This window comes from Chiloscyllium plagiosum, unplaced genomic scaffold (assembly GCF_037043375.1).
Source record: "Chiloscyllium plagiosum isolate Xiang-an unplaced genomic scaffold, Cpla_swu_hap1 HiC_scaffold_18, whole genome shotgun sequence".
Classification (NCBI taxonomy): Eukaryota; Metazoa; Chordata; class Chondrichthyes; order Orectolobiformes; family Hemiscylliidae; genus Chiloscyllium; species Chiloscyllium plagiosum.
In genome coordinates this window covers 96,063,425-96,089,082 of record NW_028270156.1, presented here as the reverse complement: position 1 = coordinate 96,089,082, position 25,658 = coordinate 96,063,425, and the positions used below count along the sequence as shown (strand labels likewise).

At 50.8% G+C, this 25,658-nt stretch overlaps 2 long non-coding RNA genes across 2 annotated transcripts in view; one reads left to right on the top strand and one right to left on the bottom strand.

The window, feature by feature from the left end:
* LOC148147081 (uncharacterized) overlaps positions 1 to 6,404 on the bottom strand; it is a 177,658-nt gene extending 171,254 nt beyond the window's left edge. Inside the window, exon 1 of the long non-coding RNA XR_015760047.1 lies at positions 6,274 to 6,404. This is a non-coding gene — a long non-coding RNA (uncharacterized LOC148147081). The remainder of the gene's footprint in view (positions 1 to 6,273) is intronic.
* Positions 1 to 25,658, top strand: part of LOC148147080 (uncharacterized) — a 578,686-nt gene that overhangs the window by 445,808 nt on the left and 107,220 nt on the right. The window lies entirely within an intron of this gene.

Sequence of the window (25,658 nt, the reverse complement as noted above, 5' to 3'; positions counted from 1 at the left end):
CTTGGTGGCAAATTTGACGGATCTCTGGTCATGAAATCCAAGATCTATCTGTTCCTCCACACTATTCAGTATTCTGTCTTTACTCCTGTATTCTGCATTCAAGTCTCACCTTCCAAAATGCATCACTTCACACTTTTCCAGATGGACTTTCATCTGCCACTTGTCAGCCCAGCTCTGCATCATGTCATTGCCCCGTTGCAAACTCCAACAGTCCTCCACACTATTCACCACTCCACCAACACTTGTGTCATTGGCAAACTTACTTCCCCACTCTTCCACTCACACATCCATGTCATTCATAAAATCACAAAGAGCAGAGATTTTTTGTCCTCTCCATGCAGAAAACCACTGGTCACCGAGCTCCAGGCTGAATGATTTCTATCTGTCATCACCCTCCATCTTGTATGGGCCAGGAATTCTGTATCCAGACAGGCAGGTTTCCATGTATCCCATGCCCTGTACTTTCTCAATGAGCCATAAATGTGTTTTGTCACATTCTCAAAGGATTCAATAAGATTTGTGAGGCATAACCTGTCCCTTACAAAGTCATGCTGACTCTCTGTAATAAACTATGGTTTTCCAAGGAATCATAAATCCTGACTCTCAGAGTCCTCTCCAATAATCTGCACAGCACAGCCAGAAGACTGACAGGTCTGTAGTTCCCAGGATTATCTCTATTCCCTTTCTTGAACAATGCATGGCTGATTCACCTAACCTGCTCATCTTTGGGCTGTGGGTGGAAACCGGATCACCTGCAGACATGGAGAGGATGTGCAAACTCCACACAGACAGTCGCCTACGGCTGGAATCGAAATCGTGTCCCAGATGCTGTGAGGCAGCAGTGCTAACCACTGAGCCACCGTGCTGCCCCATGTAACTCTCTGGAGCCTTGCTTCTGATCCTTGGTTCCTCAACGTTAAGTTAGCTTCCTTATTCCTCTTGACTAGGTGTTGTACATCCCTTGGAACCTTGTCAAATGCTTTGCTGAAGTCCATGCGGATAACGTTGACTGCTCTGCCTTCATTTATCTCTTGGCCAACTTCTCAAAGAGTTAATCCGGATTGTGAAATACTGTTTTCCACTCACAAAGCTATGCTGACTATCTCTAATCAGCCCTTGCCATTCGAAATATATGCAGCTCCTTTCGCTCAGAATCTCCTCCAATAACTTACCCAGCACTGGGCTCACTGGGTTGTAATTTCCTGGTGTTTCCCTGCAGCCCTTAAGTGATGGAATAGCATTAGCCGCCCTCCAGTCTTCCGGTAACTCATTGTGTCTGTTGATAATATAAATATCTCTGTTAGGGACACCGCAATCTCTTCCCAAGCTTCCCAAAATATTCAAGGATAGACATAATGAGCTACTGAGGATTGATCTACCTTTATTTGTTTTAAGATTACAGCACTTTCTCATCTGCTGAGGATTCTTTCCAAGACATCGCTATTTATTTCCCCAAGTTCCCGAGCTTCCATGTCTTTCGCCACAGTAAATTCTGACAACACTATTTTGTCTAATATCTCAACCACCTCCTGACAGTTAAGGTGCCCTATTCTTTACCAAGTTACTCTTTAGCCCTTATTGAAACTTTTGTAAAGGTTTCTGAAAATTCAAATAAACCGCATCCTCGGTACAGCCACTCCGACACCCGTATCTATACTGCCATTTATATCCTCACCAATAAAAATAAAATCCAACAGGCTCAAAAACACATTCTCTTTTTACTAAAAGTGTTTCTAAGGGTCCAGTTATTGTTCATTGACATATCCTTTCTCACACATTCCAGCTCCCGACTTACTGTCAGGCTAACACTGTTTGGTTTCAGACTGGCAGCAGAAAGGGTTATGGGAGTTCTTGTTTATCAATCTGAAAAAGGTAGCTTACAGGGACAGCAGGTAATAGAGATGTTGGAAATGGGGGGGTCGTGGGGACTGACGGACATTATGGAGGTAGGGAGTGCTGTGGGGCCTGAAAGAGGCCAAAGAGATCTGCAGGGCTGTTGGGCCTGAAGGAGGTTGCACAGATCAGGAGGATCATGGGGATTGAAGGAGGTTACTCTGAACGGGAGGGTTGTTGGGTATGGATGAGATTATGGAGATAGGGAGGGTCGTGGGGCCTATTGGAAGTTATGGAGTTAGGGAAGTTTGTGGGGAATGATTCGGGTTACATGGAAAGGAAGAGTCGTGGGGACTAAAGCAGTTTATGGAGTTAGGGAGGGCTGTGGGGACTGAAGGATGTTATATAGATAGTAAGTTTACAGAAAAGCACAGGAAAGAAGAGCAGGTATCGGCCATTTGACCACAGAGTCAGTCGCACCATTCAATATGATCACAACTGATCATTTAACCCAGTACAGTATTCCTGCTTTCACACCTTACTCTGATATTATAGTGACTACTGGCATTTAGTGATACAGTGGGCTGTAGTAACTGGGACGGGGTGGAGGTGGGGGTGGTGTCTTACAGAGATAGGGAGGGTTGTGGAAGCTGGAACAGGTGACAGGTGCAGGGAAGGTTTTAGGAATGGAAGGACTTTACATGGATTTGGAGGAATGCAGGGATGGGACGTGATAACAATCACAGGGAGGATTTTGGGAGCTCGATCTGAGACGGGTACAGCTGAGAACAGAAGTGAGTCAAACAGTCAGGGCAAGCAGGGAAAAGGTAGGACTAATAAATTAAACTGCATTTATTTCAATGCAAGGGGCCTAACAGGGAAAGCAGATGAACTCAGGGCATGGTTAAGAACATGGGACTGGGATATCATAGCAATTACAGAAACATGGCTCAGGGATGGGCAGGACTGGCAGCTTAATGGTCCAGGAGACAAATGCTACAGGAAGGATAGAAAGGGAGGCAAGAGAAGAAGGGGAGTGACATTTTTGATAAGGGATAGCATTACAGCGGTGCTGAGGGAGGATATTCCCAGAAATACATCCAGGGAAGTTATTTGGGTGGAACTGAGAAATAAGAAAGGGATGATCACCTTATTAGGATTATATTACAGACCCCCCAATAGTCAAAGGGAAATTGCCAAACAAACTTGTAAGGAGATCTCAGCTATCTGTAAGAATAAGAGGGTAGGTATGGTAGGGGATTTTAACTTTCCAAACATTGACTGGGACTGCCATCGTGTTAAAGGTTTAGATGGAGAGGAATTTCTTAAGGGTGTACAAGACAATTTTCTGATTCAGTATGTAGATGTACCGACTAGAGAAGGTGCAAACCTTGACCTACTCTTGGGAAATAAGGCAGGGCAGGTGAGTGAGGTGTCAGTGGGGGAGCACTTTGGGGCCAGCGACCATAATCCTATTTGTTTGAAATACTGATGGAAAAGGATAGACCAGATCTAAAAGTTGATGTTCTAAATTGGAGAAAGGCCAATTTTGACGGTATTAGGCAAGAACTTTTGAAAGCTGATTGGAGCCAGATGTTTGCAGCTAAAGGGACGGCTGGAAAATGGGAAGCCTTCAGAAATAAGATATCAAGAGTCCAGAGAAAGTATGTTCCTTTCAGGGTGAAAGGGAAGGCTGGTAGGTATAGGGAATTCTGGATGATTAAAGAAATTGAGTGTTTGGTTCAGAAAAAGAAGGAAGCATATGTCAGGTATAGACAGGATAGATCGAGTGAATCCTTAGAAGAGTATAAAGGATGTAGGAGTATACTTAAGAGGGAAATCAGGAGGGCAAAACGGGGACTTGAGATAGGTCTGACAAATAGAATTAAGGATAATGCAAAGGGTTTTTACAAATATATTAAGGAAACCAGGGTAACAAGGGAGAGAATAGGGCCCCACAAAGATCAGCAAGGCGGCCTTTGTTTGGAGCCACAGAAAATGGGGGAGATGCTAAATGAATATTTTGCATCAGTATTTACTGTGGAAAAGCATATGGAAGATGTAGACTGTAGGGAAATAGATGGTGACATCTTGCAAAACGTCCAGATTACAGAGGAGGAAGTGCTGGATGTCTTGAAACGGTTAAAGGTGAATAAATCCCCAGGAACCGATCAGGTGTACCCGAGAACTCTGTTGGAAGCTGGAGAAGTGATTCCTGGGCCTCTTGCTAAGATATTTGTATCAATAGTCACAGGTGAGGTGCCAGAAGACTGGAGGTTGGCAAAAGTGGTGCCACTATTTAAGAAGAATGGTAAAAACAAGCCAGGGAACGACAGACCAGTGAGCCTGAACTCAGTGGTGGGCAAGTTGTTGGAGGGAATCCTGATGGACAGGATGTACATGTATTTGGAAAGGCAAGGACTGATTAGGGATAGTCAACATGGCTTTGTACATGGGAAATCATGTCTCAAACTTGATTGAGTTTTTTTGAAGAAGTAACAAAGAAGGTTTATGAGGACAGAGCAGTAGATGTGATCTATATGGACTTCAGTAAGGCGTTCGACAAGGTTCCCCATGGGAGACTGATTAGCAAGGTTGGATCTCATGGAATGCAGGGAGAATTAGCCATTTGAATACAGAACTGGCTCAAAGGTAGAAGACAGAAGGTGGTGGTGGAGGGTTGTTTTTCGGACTGGAGGCCTGTGACAAGTGCAGTGCCACAAGGATCGGTGCTGGGCCCTCTACTTTTTGTCATTTACATAAATGATTTGGATGCGAGCAAAAGAGGTATAGTTAGTAAGTTTACAGATGACACCAAAATTGGAGGTGTAGTGGATAGCGAAGAAGGTTACAACAGGATCTGGACCAGATGGGCCAATGGGCTAAGTGGCAGATGGAGTTTAATTCAGATTAATGCGATGTGCTGCATTTTGGGAAAGCAAATCTTAGCAGGACTTATACATGTAATGGTAATGTCCTAGGGAGTGTTGCTGACCAAAGAGACCTTGGAGTGCAAGTTCATAGCTCCTTGAAAGTAGAGTCGCAGGTAGATAGGATAGTGAAGACAACATTCAGTATGCTTTCCTTTATTGGTCAGAGTACTGAGTACAGGAGTTGGGAGGTCATGTTGCGGCTGTACAGGACATTGGTTCGGCCACTGTTGGAATGCTTTAAACAATTCCAGTCTCCTTCATATCAGAAAGATATTGTGAAACCTGACAGGGTTCAGAAAGAGATGTTGCCAGGGTTGGAGGATTTGAGCTACAGGGAGAGGCTGAACAGGCTGGGGCGGTTATCCCTGGAGCTTCGGAGGCTGAGGGGTGACCTTACAGCGGTTTACAAAATTATGAGGGGCATGGATAGGATAGGATAAATAGACAAAGTCTTTTCCCTGGGTCAGGGAGTCCAGAACTAGAGGGCATAGATTTAATTTGAGAGGGGAAAGATATAAAAGAGACCTCAGGGGCAACTTTTTCACGCAGAGGGTGGTACGTATATGGAACGAGCTGCCAGAGGATGTGGTGGAGGATGGTACAATTGCAACATTTAAGAGGCATTTGGATGGGCATATGAATGGGAAGGGTTTGGAGGAATATGGGCCGGGTGCTGGCAGGTGGGACTAGATTGGATTGGGATATCTGGTCGGCATGGACGGGTTGGACCGAAGGGTCTGTTTCCGTGCTGTACATCTCTATGACTCTATCACTCATGGAGGTTATAGAAATAAACTGTATGGTCGCGTCTGGAGGAGATTAAAGGTATAAAGTTTTGTAGTTACCGAAGGAAATTACATCAGTCGGGACCAGCAGAGTTTACAGAGACTGAGTGCGTTTTAGAGACAGGAAGAGTTCATAGTCATCATTAGAAATGCAGAAACTAATTTATGAGAGAAGCAGAGTCACTCTGCTTTGTGCACAGAGACAAGGAGGAGTCTAACAGTTGGAGGAAGGTTATTAAGGTACAGAGCTTTGTGTTGTCGTGACGGGGAAGGTTACAGAGATCATGAAGGTAGTAGGAGTTCAAAGAAGTCACAAAGACAGGGAGGTTTTTCAGGTCTGGAAAGGACTGCACTGGCCGGGATGGCTTAAGGAACTGAAGAGTTGTTTTTCTTCAGTTAAGGAGAGATGTGACAGAACCCGGGATTAAAGGCAAAGGCAGAAACTTGGAGAGTTTTACTGATATGAGGAGCTTACAGGGATAAGCAGGATTGTAGGGGCTGATAGAGATTGGGGAAGTGGTATCTGTGAAACAGACAATGGAGAAACTGACAGACATAGGGAGGGTTCTGTGGAACAGATGAATTTACAGACAAGATGGTGATAATGAAGCCTGAGCATTTTCTCATGTTCCTTGCCCAGCATTGTTCTGACCTCATGTCCTCAGGTTCTGAATTAAAGCCCACTAACCCCTCCCTGTGCTGTTTACTGTGAGTAATCTTACAGGCTGCAGGATTTACTGAAGGCTCCAGATCTCACTCTCCATCTCTCTCTGGCTGACCAACTGTCTTCAATGTGGTGATGGACGAGACAGGAATTGGGAATTCTGCTGAGTCCAGGACATCGGGAATACCTACAGGAGACAGAGAAATAGACAGAATGGGAAATTAGATTGATGCAATGAAGGTTAAACATGGAGAATGACACTGAGTCCCACAGAGATCTAGAAAAGCCCAGTCTCCATCCCTGGCCTGTGCTACTGCATCTCTCTGGAGTGGAGAATTCTGTTGGCTCAGTATCTGGAGCAGCTGCAAGAGCGAGAGACACTGACAGAGGCAGCAATTAGACCCACACAGTGAGGGATATCACATGGAGAGAGACAGTGATATCAGCAGAGTGCAGGAATGTATCAGGATCACACAATGGTATCATCAGAAGTGGTTCTGACCAGTGAGCACTGCTACCAGTACTCAGGGAGGACTGAGCTATTTTATTGGAATAGGCTCCTCTGGCAGTGTGCTATAAATGGACACAGATGAGGAGGGGGACAGGTCTGAGGTGAATGGAAATTCCCAAGTCCAAAGAGAAAGGTGGAAATATTGGAACACCATAGAGATGTGAATGAAGACCAAAAGAAAGAAACAGTAAGGGACTGAGTTTAATTAAAATACTACATTGTCAAACAGATTTCTGACAGGAAATTATTGGTTAAAATAAAGTAAATGCCATTTCCGCCCCTCATAATTCCTCATACACCACAAGTGACATCACTTCCGCCCGTCACATCATCGCTGATGTCACACACTCAGTGACTTCCACGCCCTCCCCACTGCCGTGTTTGCCACCACTTCCGCCCCCACCAACGTCACTCACCTGCATTCTGCTGACACCCCACCCCAGGTCCCACTGTCACCATCCCCGCCCCCAGAACCCTGAGGGGAACACCGCCCCTGCTCATGACCCCATCCCCATTCCCCCTAACACCACACTCACTCCAGTTACAGGCTCCGTCGCCTCCCCCCAGCTCCACATCTACGCCTGGTCCCAGCTCCCAGTCCTGCCGAGTTATCACCATTCCCCCTGACCTCCCCCTCACTGAGGACGAATGATCAGTCCTCAGCAAAGGCCTCACCTTTATCCCCCTCCGTCCACACATCAATGAAGTTAATACACGCCGTGACATCGAACACTTCTTCTACCGCCTCCGCCTCCGAGCTTACTTTTACAAAGAAGACTCCCGCGTATTTTCTGAGGACCCCTTTGCTGGCCTCCAATAAACTCCACCCACCTGGACACCCCGCGCTGGCCTATTACCTGCCTTCGATTTCTTCATTTCCAACTTCCACCGAGACATTAACCGCCTCAACCTATCTACCCCCTCCCCCACTCCAACCTCTCACCCTCACAACGTGCAGCTCTCCACTTCCTCTGCTCCAATACCGACCTCACCATCAAACCAGCAGATAAAGGGGGTGCTGTGGTAGTCTGGTGCACTGACCTCTACACCGCTGAAGCCATGATGCCAACTCAAAGACACCTCCTCCTACCACCCCCTCTACCATGACCCACCTCCCATCACCAAACCGTCATCTCCCAGAGCATACAGAACCTCATCACCTCAGGAGATCTCCCACCCACAGCTTCCAACCTCATTGTCCGGGATCCCCCACTGCCCGGATCTACCTCCTTCCCAAGATCCACAAGCCTGACCACCCTGGCTGACCCATTGTCTCAGCATGCTCCTACCCCACCCGCACTCATGTCTACCTACCTCGACATTGTCCTATCCCCAGTCCAGGAACTACCCACATTCGTTCGAGACACCACTCATACCCTCCACTCCTCCAAGACTTCCGTTTCCCTGACCACCAATGCCTCATCTTCACAATGGATATCCAATCCCTCTACACCTCCATCCACCATAACCAGGACCTCCAAGCCCTCCGTTTCTTCATCTCCCGACGTCCACAACAGTACCCTTCCACCGATACTCTCATTCGTTTGGCTGAACTTGTCCTCACTCTTGACAAGTTTTCCTTCAAATCCTCCCACTTCCTCCAGACCAAATGGGTAGCCATGGGCACCCGTATGGGCCCCAGCTATGCCTGTCTCTTTGTTGGCTACATAGAACAGTCCATCTTCCGTAGTTACAATGGCACCACTCCCCACGTCTTCCTCCGCAACATTGATGACTGCATTGGCGCCACCTCGTGCTCCCTCGAGGAGTTTGAGCAATTCGTCAACTTCACCAACACATTCCATCCTGACCCTAAATTTACCTGGACCATCTCTGATACCTCCGTCCCCTTCCTGGACTTCTCCATCCCCATTAATGACAACCGACTTGACACCGACATTTTTTTACAAAGCTACTGACTCCCACAGCTAAATAGATTACATATCTTCCCACCCTACCGCCTGCAAAATTCCCAACCCCTATTCCCAATTCCTCCACCTCCGCTGGACCTGCTCCCAGGAGGGCCAGTTCCACCACAGAACAGACCAGATAGCCTCCTTCTTTAGAGATTGGAATTTCCCTTCCCACGTGGTAAAAGATGCCCTCCAACGCATCTCGTCCACAACCCGCACCTCCGCACTCAGGCCACACCCCTCCAACCGTAACAAGGACAGAACGCCCCTGGTGCTCACCTTCCACCCTACCAACCTTCGCATAAACCAAATCACCTGCCGCCATTTCCGCCACCTCCAAACGGACCCCACCACCAGGGATATATTTCCCTCCCACCCCTTTCCGCCTTCCGCAAAGACCGTTCTCTCCATGACTACCTGGTCAGCTTCACGCCCCCCAAAACCCACCCTCCCTTCCTGGCACCTTCTCCTGCCACCGCAGGAATTGCAAAACCTGCGCCCACACCTCTCCCCTCACCACCATCCAAGGCCCCAAAGGAGCCTTCCACATCCAAAGTTTTACCTGCACATCCACCAATATCATTTATTGTATCCGTTGCTCCTGATGCGGTCTCCTCTACATTGGGGAGACTGGACACCTCCTAACAGAGCACTTTAGGGAACATTTCTTGTACACCCGCACCAATCAACCCCACCGCCCTGTGACCCAACATTTCAACTCCCCCTCCCACTATGTCGAGGACATGCAGGTCCTGGGCTTCCTCAACCGCCACTTCCTCACCACCCGACGCCTGGAGGAAGAACGCCTCACCTTCTGCCTCGGAACACTTCAACCCCAGGTCATCAATGTGGACTTCACCAGTTTCCTCATTTCCCCTTCCCCCATCTCACCCCACCTCCAGCCTTCCAGCTCAGCACCACCCTCATGACCTGTCCTAATGGCCTATCTCCCTTCCCACCTATCCATTCCACCCTCCTCTCTGACCTATCATCCCCGTCCCCACCCCCATTGTACTCTTTGCTACCTTCCCCCATCCTCCACTTTGACCTATCACCTTCTTCCCCACCCCATTCACCTGTGGTACTCTATGCTACTTTCTCTCCATCCCCACCCCCCTCTCATTTATCTCCCCACTCGGCAGGCTCCCGGCCTCTGTTCCTGATGAAGGGCTTTTGCCCGAAACATCAATTTTCCTGCTCCTTGGATGCTGCTTGACCTGCCATGCTTTTCCAGCACCACTCTAATCTAGACTCTGGTTTCCAGCATCTGCAGTCCTTGTTTTTACCTTATTGGAGGAGGAGACTACTGTGATAAGGCATTTTGTAGACACTGAACCAAGTTACAGGGATAGTGATGGTATTCAAATTTTGTGAGAAGATTTGTAGCTCGGGTGCTCGTTGCTGTGGTTCTGTTCGCCGAGCTGGATGTTTTTGTTGCAAACGTTTCGTCCCCTGTCTACGTGACATCCTCAGTGCTTTGGAGCCTCCTGTGAAGCGCTTCAACTAGCCACGAAACGACAAGACCAGCTATCCCTAGTAACCACGCAGACGACAAGCAACATGAATTTGACTGGGACAACACTACCATTATAGGGCAAGCCAAACAAAGAACAGCCAGGGAATTCCAAGAAGCATGGCACTCATCCACAAACTCCATCAACAAACACATCGACCTGGATCCAATATACCGGCCACTACAGCGGACAGCTGAAACTGACAACCGGAAGTGGCAGGGATAGGCCACTATAAATGCCGGAGGAAACACCACAGAATGGGAAATTAAACAGATGCAGTGAGGGTTTCACGTGAAGAATAGCACTGAGTTCCACAAAGATTTGGAAAATGGAACGATGTTAAGTAATAGTCCCAGATTGCTGGAAGATGTCAGGATCACACAATTGTGTGGGAAGAATGGGTTTAGCTTCATGATGCCCTGGTATCAGTGCTCAAGGATGAGTACCCAGTGAGCTAGGTGAAGTAATGGCCTAGTGGTATTATTGCTAGAGAATGTATCCAAAACCTCAGCTAATGTTCAGGGGAGGCAGGATTGAATCCCGCCATCTGAAAAGGAGACATTTGAAATCAATAATTTTAAAAATAATAATTAACAATCTACAAATAAGTATGAAACCATTACTGATGTACAACAAATCCAAACACTTGTCCTTTAGAGAAGGACATCTGCCCATCCTCACATGGTCTGCACGACATACCCACAGCAAAGTGTTTGCCTGTCAATTACCCTCTGAAATGGCCGAGCAAATTACTCAGTTCAAGGGCTTCGTGGACTGGGCAAGAAAGGCTGGTCAGCCAGAGACTCAAACATTCCATACCGGATTTTTTAAAAAATCTATTAGGATGGTCCCCCTGGAACTGTGCAGGGACCAGTGTCCTGGCCAATCATGTCGGTAGGTTTATGGACAGGGCATTAAACGCACAGAGTGGATGCAGGAGAAAGGAGCTTTCCAAATCCAAAGGGAAAAGGTGAAGCAATGGAACAGCATGGGAATGTGGCTGAAGACAAGCAGAAGGGAATAGGATGGGACAGAGTTTAACTAAAATTGTACATCAGCAAATAGATTTGTGACAGAAAATTGTGGAAGAGAGTATATTATGTTTTTTTTTAAATCGACAACGTTGCTGCAATAAGGTCGATGGATTTGAGACACAGAGATAAAAGAGATTTAGACACCAGGGAGACATGGATACAGGGTGAACAGAAATATTCAGTGCAAACTCAGGCAAAATCGGCAACGCTAACAAAAATGGATAACAAAGGTATTAAAAAGAAAGCATTTGGCCTCAGATCATGAGGTAGAGTCAGTCTGAATGTAAATTCTGTCTACTACTTTCCAAGGACACAAGCAGCAGAACCGTTTTAGCCACCGAACAGTATTCCATTGCTCATCACTGCATTAAACAGGAACTCATTGGAATTATTTAACAAAGGCATTGTGATAATTTTGAAAAACTTCAATATTTGTATAATCTGGGACAATCACACGGTCAACATTGATATTGGAAGAGGGGTTCAGTTAATTTTTTTCCAGTGTTTCTTTGAAAAACACGTTGTGCAACTGTTAAGGGACATAACTATCGCAGAGCGACCGTGTAATGAAACTTAGTGAATGAGTAATGTCACCTGGAGAGATCCTTCGGGAAATTGTGATAAAGTGCAGTTTAAATAAATATAAAGTTTTAAAGTGAATCACAGAAAGGACAAGCTACAACTAGAAACAAAAATAGCCAATTACATGAGTTTGAGAGGAGAACTGACCAAGGTAAACAGGCTAAACAGACTGAAATATGTGCCTGTCAATGAACAGTGGAAAACATTTGAAGGGACAATGCAAAATACTCAACAAAAGGACATTCAATTGAAACAGTAAAAACCTCAGCAAGAAATTCCCACTGATCCCTCACTCAGGACAAAAGGAATCATACTAGATTATGAGGCTGAGAAGATCACCAAAAAGTACTTAAAATCCTGAAGTGAGAGAGTGTTTTAGGAGTAAATGTTAATGGATTGCAATGGGTCTGCTCGCAGGAGGAGGGCTGTGGGAAGGGGAGCCACGGTCAGGGTTCATTGACACGATAGGAACAGGGAGAGGTGAAGGTGCTGGAGGTGCTGAGAGTGTTATAGAGAGTGGTCAGGGTGTTACAAAGCCAGGACGGATTGCTGCAGCTGGAGGGGTTTGCAGAGGTCGGGAGCGCCATGTGTATTTTTATTTATTCATTCATGGGATGTGGGTGTCACTGCCTAGAACAACATTCTTTGACCCCTCTGCTAATTACCCAGAGGACAGCTCAGAGTCAGCCATATTGCTATGGGTCTGGAGTCACATGTCGGCCAGACCAGGTTAGAATATTTGATGTCCTTCCCTAAAGGAGGTTAGTGAACTAGATGAGTTCTTCCTACTGATCAACAATGTTTTTATGGTGGCCCCACCAATGTCTTTTACAGCCACAACATGACATCCCAACTCTTACTCTTAATGCTCTACCCAATGAAGGTAACCATCCCAAACGCCTGCTTCTCCAGCCTGTCGACCTGTGACACCACTTTCAAAGAACTGTGTACCTGGGTCACTGGATCTCTGACTGACAACACTATCCAGGGCCCGAACATTAACTGTACAGGTCCCACCCTGGTTTGTTTCACCAAAATGGAACACCTCACCTTTATCTAATTAAACTCCATCTGCTATTCTTCAGCCCACTATCCCAGCAGTACTGCTCATCCAGTCGTATCATAGATAACCTTCTTCACTGTCCACTTTACCACCAATGTCAGTGTCACCAAAAAACCTTACTTACCAGGAAACCAATATTCCCATCCACACCATTTATCCAAATGACAAACAACAGGGGACCCACTCCACCGCTGGTAACATGCCTCCAGTCAGAAAAAACAACATGTCTCCCATTACCCTCTGTCTCCTACCATCAGGCCAATTTTGTATCCTGTTCACGAGCTCCTCCTGAATGCCATATCCTTTTACACTGATCTGAGCTTATTACCCAGTTTATCAGACAGAACATAGAACGCAGAACAGTTCAGCCTCAGGCCCTTCGGCCATGATTTCATGCCAACCTTTTATCCAACTGTAAGATCAAAGTATACTACATACCCTTCATTTTACTATTATCCATGTGTCTACCCAAGAGTCTATTAAATTTTACTACCACCATTGGCAGTGCATTCCAACCACCTACCATTCTCTATCCTCTTAACCATCCTCCAATCACCTTAAAATTATGCCGCTTTGTAATAGCCATTTATTACATCGGAGGAAAAGTCTCTGACTATTCACTCACTCTGTGCCTCTCATCACCTTGTTCACCTCTACCAGGTCGCCCCATCCCTTCTTCACTCCCATGAGAAAAGCCTTAGCTCCCTCAAACGTTCTCCATAAGAACTGCCCTCCATTCCAGGCAGCATCCTGGTACATCTCCTGTGTGCACTCTCTAAAACTTGCACATCCTTCCTGTAAACAGGGGACCAGAACTGAACACAATAATCCAAGTGTTGTCTCACCAGGACGCTATAAAGATGCAGTAAAACCTCATGGCTCTTAAAATCAATCCCCTTCTAAGGGGGGCCAACACAATATATGTCTTTTTAACAACCCTACCAACGTGCGTGGCAATTTTGAGGGATCTATGGACACGGACCCCATGATCTCTGTGTTCCTCCGCACTGTTCCTGCCAAGTATTCTGCCTTTCACCCTGTATTCCGTATTTAAATTCGACCTTCCAGAATGAATCACTTCACACTTTTCCAGATTGGAGTCCATCTGCCCAGCTCTGCGTCCTGTCAATGTCCCATTGCAACCTACAACAGCCCTCCACATTACCCACCACTCCACCAACCTTCAGGTGATTGGCAAACTTACTAACCCACCCTCCAACATACTTGTCCAAGCCATTTATAAAAATCACAAAGAGCAGAGTCCCAGAGCCGATTGTTACAGAACACCACTGGTCACTCAGCTCCAGGCTCAATACTGTCCATCTGCTGCCACCCTCTGTCTTCTCTGGGCCATCCAATCCTGTATCCAGACAGACAGATTTCCCTGTATCCCAATCATCCTTCTTTTCTGAATGAGCCATCAACGTATTCTGTCATATCCTCAAAGAGTTCAGTAAGGTTTGTGAGGCATGATCTGCCCCTCACAAACCCATGCTGACTGTCACTAATTTAACTATCGTTTTCCAAGTATCATAAATCCTGTCTTTAGAGTCCTTGCCAATAATCTGCACACGACAGACATTAGACCAAATCTGTAATTCCCAGAATTCTACCTCCGTAACATGGCTCGGACTTTACAAATCTTCCCTCCTCTGCCATGTTCCCCAGAAGGGCACTGAAGGGAGGAGGGGGTTACAGAGATAGGTAGGGATATCAGAACAGGAGGATTTTGCAGGCATTAGGAAGGTTGCAATGCCAAAAGGAGGCTTCAGTAATTGTGAGGTTTCATGGTGATGAAGACATTTGAGGAGGGAGAGAGGGAGGTTTGTAGGGAATTAAGAGCTTTCACAGTTTAGTTGCTTTGTTAGGGCTATAAGAGGTTACTGAGTTGGGGAGGGTGTAAGCACTGGTGGATATTACATAAACATGTGGTTTTAGTTGCAATGCAGGAAGAGAATTCAGGAAGCTGGAGAGTATGGGGTCTGAACGATGTTACACAAATGGGAAGAGTTGTCAGGAGTGGAGGTGTTTACAGAGACAGCAATGGTCTGATCTGGAGCAGAGGACCCAGAGTGGGAGGGATGTGGGGACTGGAGGTGATTTCATAGGGTGGGAGGACCATAGACCCACAGGAGGCTACAGAAATGTGGAGAGCTGTAGGGCTGACGGGTTCATGGAGTTGGGAATGTTGGGAGGGATAGAGAAGTTTACAGGGATAAGGATGTTTGTAGGACAGGGCTGGATTACAGAGACAGTGACTGTTTTAGGGATCTGAGCAGATTACAGAGATAAAGAGGTTTGTATCATCTGGCGGAACAAACAGAGATATGGAGGGTCATCGTGACTGAAGATGTTTATAGATATAGGAAGGCTGTTTTGGGGATTATGGAGGCTGTGGAATCTGGATTTCTTTTCAGAGACTGGGATAACAATTTTGGTCAGAGACAGTTTCACAGATAAGGGAGCATAGCATAAACAGGAGGAAGTTGTAGAGGAAGGTGACGTTTAAACAGATAGTGGTGTAAGAGCTGGACAAGGTTATGAAGATGGGTAGATGGTGGAGACACAGGAGGAGCTTACATTGACAAGGGAGTGATAGTGACAGGAGGGTGTTAAATAGATAGTGGGTTTTGTAGCGACTGGATTGGGAGAGGCACAGGCATGGAGTGAGTTCGAAAGATCAGGAATACTGCAGAGACCTGAGAGGATTACACTGATAGGGATGGTGGTCGGGTCTCCACAGACTGTTGGTGTTTAGGGACTGGAAGAGATTTGGTAGATAGGGAGGGATGTAAGAGCTGCAGGAGCTTATGGAGAGTTGAAGAGTTGGAGCAATTTGCAGAGGTAGGTTTCTCAGACAGGAGTAGGTTATAGAGAGTGAGGGTTGTGTGGTCTGAGTAAGTCAAAAAGAGGAGAGTTTTCACGTTTGGAAGAGGTTACACTGACAGGGACAGTTGAAGAGACTGAAGCAAAAATGCATGGGGAAGATTACACAGATAGGGAGGTGAGTAGGGACTGAAGGTGAATACACAGACATGGAGGGTTGTATTGTTAGACGGAGCTGAGAGGGATAGGGACTGGTGTAGGGATTTACACAGATAGGGAAGGTTGTGTTTTTGGAGAAGGTTACACTGATACAGACAGTGTTAGGGAGTGTTTAGTGGACTACAGAGGAGCTCAGAGAGAATGTATTATGGGAGTGAAGGAGATTACAGACACAGAGATGGCTGTCGGGTTGAAAAGAGTTTTTACAGATCCTCAGTGCTGTAAAGCTGGAGGGAGGTTATAACAGTGAGTGTTGCCAAGAGTTAATTACTTCACTGATATAGAGCAGGTCTCAGCATGTAACTGTCAAAGGGAAGTTGAGACAGTCCAGATGAGTTTTCAGAGATACAAATGTTTATGGGAGTTTCAAGAGGGAACAATGATTGGGAGTGCTGTACCAAATGGTAATAGTTATAGGGAGGGTTCGAAAAGGAGGAAGAGGTGACAGACATATCGATCTTTGTAAGGACTGGAGACTCTTACATAGGCAAGGAGTGTTTTGGAGTCTGGAGGAGATTACAGTGTTAAGGAGAATATTGGGGATAAGGCCAGATGTAGGAGACGGGGATGGTTGACAGGGCTGGACAATAACCTGAATAGAATCGCCATAATGTGCAACCAGGCCATTCGGCCCAACCAGTCCATTCCTCTAAAGAGCATCTGACCCAGACCCACCCCTCTACCTGTACATTAAACCCTGCATTTCTCGTGGTGAACTTATTTAAACCACACATTCCTGAATTATACAGTCAATTTATGATGGCCAATCCACTGATGATGCAAATATTGGACACACACACACACACAGCAAAGGAGCGACACGCAAACACACACAGTGAGGGAGATACACGCAGACACACAGAGAGGGAAGGACGTGTGCACACACACACACACACACACACACAGAGGGGGATACACCCAGACACACAGCGAGGGAAGGACATGTGCACACAGACACACACAGTAAGGGATTTACCCGCAGACACACAGCGAGGGAAAGACATGCACACACACACAGTGAGAGGAATACACGCAGACAACCAGCGAGGGAGGGACACACATACACTCACACAGCGTGGGAGGGACACACAGGCACAGTGAGGAAGTGACACGCATACACACAGACACACACACACACACAGCGAGGGAGGGACACGCGCATGCGCAAGCACACAAACACAGGCACACACAGTGAGAGTGGCACACGCACACACACAGCCAGGGAGGGACATGCACACACAGCAAGGGAGGGACACACACACACACACACACACACACACACGGAGGGAAGGACATGCAAACACACAGCGATGGAGGGCACCAGGGAGGGAAGGACATGCACACACACAGCGAGGGAGGGATATACACAAACACACAGAGCGAGAGAGGGACATGCATATAAACAGCAAGGGAGGGACACGCACACACACAGGGAAGGATGGACAAGCAGACACACGGCGAGTGGGAGGGCATGTGCACAGAAATTGAGAGGGTGCATGCACACACTGAGAGGGGACACACAGACATGGCGAGGGAGGGACACACGCACACACAGCAAGGGGGGACAGGCACTCACACAGCGAGGAGCAATGCGGACACACAATGGTGGGGATATGCACAAAGAGCAAGGGAGGGACACACACACATAGACACTACACACAGCATGGGAGGGACACACAAACACAGTGTGGGAGTGACACGCATACACACACGCGCAGCGAGGCAAGGACACTCACATACACATCAAGAGGGACACATACTCAGAGCAAGAGGGGAACTCACGCACACAGCGAGGGAGGGACATGCACGCACACACACACACACACAGAGGAAGGGAGAGAAGGACATGCACACACAGCATGGGAGGGACACGCGCACACAGCAAGGGGGGACATGCACTCACACACGCACACACAGAGCAAGGGAGAGAAGGACATGCACACACAGCATGGGACGGACACACACACACACACGGGGGGGAACTGACACATACACAGCGAGGGACACACACACACACACACACACAGCGAGGGAGGGACACACAGCAAGGGAGGGACACACACACACAAACACAACGAGGGAGGGCCACACACAAACACAACGAGGCAGGGACACGCACACACAGCGAGGGAGGGACACGCACACACAGCGAGGGAGACACACGCACACACACACACTGCGAGGGAGGAACACACAACACACACACACACACACACAGCGAGGGAGGGACACACACACACATAGCCAGAGAGGGACGCACACACACACACACACAGCGAGGGAGGGACGCACACACACTCAGCGAGGGACTCGCACACAGTGAGGGAGGGACACACACACACACACACCATGAGGGACACACACAGCAAGAGCGACGCGCACACAGTGAGAGAGGGACATGCACACACACACACACACATACTCACACAGCGAAGGAGGGACACACAGACACACAGTGAGTGAGTGATACGCATACACACATACAGAGCGAGGGGAGGATACCCTCACACACCTCAAGAGGGGCACACGCACTCACAGCAAGAGGGGCACACACACACAGCGAGGGTGGGACACGCACACACACAGCGAGGGTGGGACACGCAAAGACACAGCGAGGATGGGACACGCGCACACACAGCGAGATTGAGACACGCAGACACAGCGAGGGTGGGACATGTGCTCAGAAAACGAGAGGGGACACACACACACACACACACACACACACAGTGAGGGAGGGAGACACGCAGACATACGCACACACAAACCCACACAGTGAGGGAGGGAGACACGCAGACATACGCACACACAAACACACACACAGTGAGGGAGGGACATGCACACACAGAGCAAGGGGGGGAAACTCACACATACACAGTGAGGGAGGGACACGCACACATACAGACAGCGAGGGTGGGACCACACACGCGCGTACACACACAAACACACACACACACACACACATAAAGCAAAGGAGGGACACACACACACACATACAGCGAGGGAAGGACACATTCACACACACAGCGAGGGAAGGACACGCTCACACACAGCAAGGGAGGGACACGCTCACACATCAAGGGGGTCATGCACTCACATAGCAAGGGGAGATGAACACACACAGTGAGGGGGATATACACAAAGAGCAAGGGAGGGACACGGACCCACACACACACAGAGCGAGAGAAGGACACTCACATACACTGCAAGAGGGACACATACTCACAGCAAGAGGGAGACACGCACACACAGCGAGGGAGGGACACGCGCAAGCACAAAATTACAGGCACACACAGCGAGAGAGGGACACGAACACAGCCAGGAAGGGACATGCACACACAAACACAAACACACATACAGAGCAAGAGAGGGACATGCGCACACCCAATGAGGGGGGCCACATGCACACACAGCGAGGGAGGGCCACGCGCACACACAGCGAGTGGGGCCATGCACACACACAGCGAGGGAGGGACACGCTACACACAGCACGGGAGGGACACGCACACACAGCAAGGGAGGGACACGCACACACACAGCGCGGGAGGGACACGCTCTCACACAGCAAGGGAGGGACACGCACACACACAGCGAGGGAGGAACATGCTCACACAGCGAGGGAGGGACACGCACACACACAGCGAGGGAGGAATATGCTCACTCAGCGAGGGAGGGACACGCATACCCACAGCGAGGGAGGAACATGATCACACAGCGAGGGAGGGACACGCACGCACACAGCGAGGGAGGAATATGCTCACACAGCGAGGGAGGGACACGCTCACACACAGTGAGGGGGACACGCACACACTGCAAGAGTGAGAAGAGACGTGCACTCACACAGCGAGGGAGGGACACACACACACACAGCGAGGGAGGGACACACACACACACACACACACACACACACAGCGAGAGAGGGACACACACACACAGTGAGGGAGGGACACACACACAGCGAGGGAGGGACACACACACAGCGAGGGAGGGACACGCTCACACACAGCAAGGGAGGGACACGCTCACACAGCAAGGGGGTCATGCACTCACATAGCAAGGGGAGATGAACACACACAGTGAGGGGGATATACACAAAGAGCAAGGGAGGGACACGGACCCACACACACACAGAGCGAGAGAAGGACACTCACATACACTGCAAGAGGGACACATACTCACAGCAAGAGGGAGACACGGACACACAGCGAGGGAGGGACACGCGCAAGCACAAAATTACAGACACACACAGCGAGAGAGGGACACGAACATACAGCCAGGAAGGGACTCGCACACACAAACACACAAACACATACAGAGCAAGAGAGGGACATGCGCACACCCAATGAGGGGGGCCACATGCACACACAGCGAGGGAGGGCCACGCGCACACACAGCGAGTGGGGCCATGCACACACACAGCGAGGGAGGGACACGCTACACACAGCACGGGAGGGACACGCACACACAGCAAGGGAGGGACACGCACACACACAGCGCGGGAGGGACACGCTCTCACACAGCAAGGGAGGGACACGCACACACACAGCGAGGGAGGAACATGCTCACACAGCGAGGGAGGGACACGCACACACACAGCGAGGGAGGAATATGCTCACTCAGCGAGGGAGGGACACGCATACCCACAGCGAGGGAGGAACATGATCACACAGCGAGGGAGGGACACGCACGCACACAGCGAGGGAGGAATATGCTCACACAGCGAGGGAGGGACACGCTCACACACAGTGAGGGGGACACGCACACACTGCAAGAGTGAGAAGAGACGTGCACTCACACAGCGAGGGAGGGACACACACACACACAGCGAGGGAGGGACACACACACACACACACACACACACACACACAGCGAGAGAGGGACACACACACACAGTGAGGGAGGGACACACACACAGCGAGGGAGGGACACACACACAGCGAGGGAGGGACACGCTCACACACAGCAAGGGAGGGACACGCTCACACAGCAAGGGGGTCATGCACTCACATAGCAAGGGGAGATGAATACACACAGTGAGGGGGATATACACAAAGAGCAAGGGAGGGACACGGACACACACACATACACACACACAGAGCGAGGGAAGGACACTCACATACACTGCAAGAGGGACACATACTCACAGCAAGAGGGAGACACGGACACACAGCGAGGGAGGGACACGCGCAAGCACAAAATTACAGACACACACAGCGAGAGAGGGACACGAACATACAGCCAGGAAGGGACTCGCACACACAAACACACAAACACATACAGAGCAAGAGAGGGACATGCGCACACCCAATGAGGGGGGACACATGCACACACAGCGAGGGAGGGCCACGTGCACACGCAGCGAGTGGGGCCATGCATACACACAGTGAGGGAGGGACATGCTCACACACAGCGAGGGAGGGACACGCTCACACACAGCGACGGAGGGACACACACACACACAGCGAGGGAGGGACACACACACACACACACAGCGAGAGAGGGACACACACACACAGTGAGGGAGGGACACACACACACAGTGAGGGAGGGACACACACACACACAGCGAGGGAGGGACACACACACAGCGAGGGAGGGACACGCTCACACACAGCAAGGGAGGGACACGCTCACACAGCAAGGGGGTCATGCACTGACATAGCAAGGGGAGATGAATACACACAGTGAGGGGGATATACACAAAGAGCAAGGGAGGGACACGGACACACACACACACACACACACATACTCACACACAGAGCGAGGGAAGGACACTCACATACACTGCAAGAGGGACACATACTCACAGCAAGAGGGAGACACGGACACACAGCGAGGGAGGGACACGCGCAAGCACAAAATTACAGACACACACAGCGAGAGAGGGACACGAACATACAGCCAGGAAGGGACTCGCACACACAAACACAAACACACATACAGAGCAAGAGAGGGACATGCGCACACCCAATGAGGGGGGACACATGCACACACAGCGAGGGAGGGCCACGTGCACACGCAGCGAGTGGGGCCATGCATACAAACAGTGAGGGAGGGACATGCTCACACACAGCGAGGGAGGGACACGCTCACACACAGCGACGGAGGGACACACACACACACACACACACACACAACGAGGGAGGGACACACACAAACTCAACGAGGGAGGGACACACACACACAGCGAGAGAGGGACACACACACACAGCGAGAGAGGGACACACACACACAGCGAGGGAGGGACACACACACACAGCGAGGGAGGGACACACACACACAGCGAGGGAGGGACACACACACAGCGAGGGAGGGACACAAACACAGCGAGGGAGGGACACAAACACAGTGAGGGAGGGACACACTCACAGCGAGGGAGGGACACACACACAGTGAGGGAGGGACACACACACAGCGAGGGAGGGACACACACACACACAGCGAGGGAGGGACACACACACAGTGAGGGAGGGACACACACACAGCGAGGGAGGGACATACACACAGCCAGGGAGGAGCACACACACAGCGAGGGAGGGACACACACACAGTGAGCGAGGGAGGGACACACACACACACAGCGAGGGAGGGACACACACACACACAGCGAGGGAGGGAGACACACACAGCGATCGAGGGACACACACACACACACAGCGAGGGAGGGACACACACACACAGCGAGGGAGGGACACACACACAGTGAGGGAGGGACACACACACAGCGAGGGAGGGACACACACACAGTGAGGGAGGGACACACTCACAGCGAGGGAGGGACACACACACAGTGAGGGAGGGACACACACACACAGCGAGGGAGGGACACACACACACACACAGCGAGGGAGGGACATGCACACACACAGCGAGGGAGGGACACTCACACACACAGAGAGGGAGGGACACACACACACACACAGCGAGGGAGGGACACACACACAGCGAGGGAGGGACACACACACAGCGAGGGAGGGACACACACACGGCGAGGGAGGGACACACACACACACACAGCGAGGGAGGGACACACACACTGCGAGGGAGGAACACAAACACAGTGAGGGAGGGACACACTCACAGCGAGGGAGGGACACACACACAGTGAGGGAGGGACACACACACAGCGAGGGAGGGACACAAACACAGTGAGGGAGGGACACACTCACAGCGAGGGAGGGACACACACACACACAGCGAGGGAGGGACACACACACAGTGAGGGAGGGACACACACACAGCGAGGGAGGGACATACACACAGCGAGGGAGGGGCACACACACAGCGAGGGAGGGACATACACACAGCGAGGGAGGGGCACACACACAGCGAGGGAGGGACACACACACACACAGCGGGGGAGGGACACACACACACACAGCGAGGGAGGGACACACACACACAGCGGGGGAGGGACACACACACAGTGAGGGAGGGACACACACACAGTGAGGGAGGGACACACACACAGCGAGGGAGGGACACGCACACACAGTGAGGGAGGGACACACACACAGCGAGGGAGGGACACACACACACAGTGAGGGAGGGACACACACACAGCGAGGGAGGGACACACACACACAGTGAGGGAGGGACACACACAGCGAGGGAGGGACACACACACAGCGAGGGAGGGACACGCACACACACACACAGCGAGGGAGGGACACGCACACACACAGCGAGGGAGGGACACACACACACAGTGAGGGAGGGACACACACACAGCGAGGGAGGGACACACACACACACAGCGAGGGAGGGACACACACACACACACAGCGAGGGAGGGACACACACACACACACAGTGAGGGAGGGACACACACACAGCGAGGGAGGGACACACACACACACAGCGAGGGAGGGACACACACACACACACAGCGAGGGAGGGACACACACAAACTCAACGAGGGAGTGACACACACACAGCGAGGGAGGGACACGCACACACACAGCGAGGGAGGGACACGCACACACACACAGCGAGGAAGGGACACACACACACAGCGAGGGAGGGACACACACACAGCGAGGGAGGGACACACACACACAGCGAGGGAGGGACACACACAAACTGCGAGGGAGGGACACACACACACAGTGAGGGAGGGACACACACACACACACACAGCGAGGGAGAGACACACACACACACACAGAGGGAGGGACACACACACAGTGAGGGAGGGACACACACACAGCGAGGGAGGGACATACACACAGCGAGGGAGGGGCACACACACAGCGAGGGAGGGGGACACACACACACACAGCGAGGGAGGGAGACACACACAGCGAGGGAGGGACACACACACACACACACACAGCGAGGGAGGGACACACACACACACAGCGAGGGAGGGACACACACACACACAGTGAGGGAGGGACACACACACAGCGAGGGAGGGACAGAAACACAGTGAGGGAGGGACACACTCACAGCGAGGGAGGGACACAGACACAGTGAGGGAGGGACACACTCACAGCGAGGGAGGGACACAAACACAGTGAGGGAGGGACACAAACACAGTGAGGGACGGACACACTCACAGCGAGGGAGGGACACACACACAGTGAGGGAGGGACACACACACACAGCGAGGGAGGGACACACACACACACAGCGAGGGAGGGACACACACACACACACAGCGAGGCTGGGACACGCACACACACAGCGAGGGAGGGACACTCACACACACACACAGTGAGGGAGGGACACACACACAGTGAGGGAGGGACACACACACACACAGCGAGGGAGGGACACACACACACACACAGCGAGGGAGGGACACACTCACAGCGAGGGAGGGACACACACAGCGAGGGAGGGACACAAACACAGTGAGGGAGGGACACAAACACAGTGAGGGAGGGACACACACCCAGCGAGGGAGGGACACACACACACACAGCGAGGGAGGGACACACACACACACACAGCGGGGGAGGGACACACACACAGTGAGGGAGGGACACAAACACAGTGAGGGAGGGACACACACCCAGCGAGGGAGGGACACACTCACAGCGAGGGAGGGACACACTCACAGCGAGGGAGGGACACACACACACACAGCGAGGGAAGGACACACACACAGTGAGGGAAGGACACACACTGCGAGGGAGGGGCACACACACAGCGAGGGAGGGACACACACACACACAGCGAGGGAGGGACACACACACACACACAGCGAGGGAGGGACACACACACACACAGCGAGGGAAGGACACACACACAGTGAGGGAGGGACACACACACAGCGAGGGAGGGACACACACACACAGCGAGGGAGGGACACACACACAGTGAGGGAGGGACACACACACAGCGAGGGAGGGACACACACACACACAGCGGGGGAGGGACACACACACACACTGCGAGGGAGGGACACACACACACACTGCGAGGGAGGGACACACACACAGCGAGGGAGGGACACACACACAGCGAGGGAGGGACACACACACAGTGAGGGAGGGACACACTCACAGAGAGGGAGGGACACACACACAGCGAGGGAGGGACACACACACACAGCGAGGGAGGGACACACACACAGTGGGGGAGGGACACACACACACACACAGCGAGGGAGGGACACACACACAGAGAGGGAGGGACACACACACAGCGAGGGAGGGACACACACACACAGCGAGGGAGGGACACACACACAGTGAGGGAGGGACACACACACAGCGAGGGAGGGACACACACACAGCGAGGGAGGGACACACACACAGCGAGGGAGGGACACACT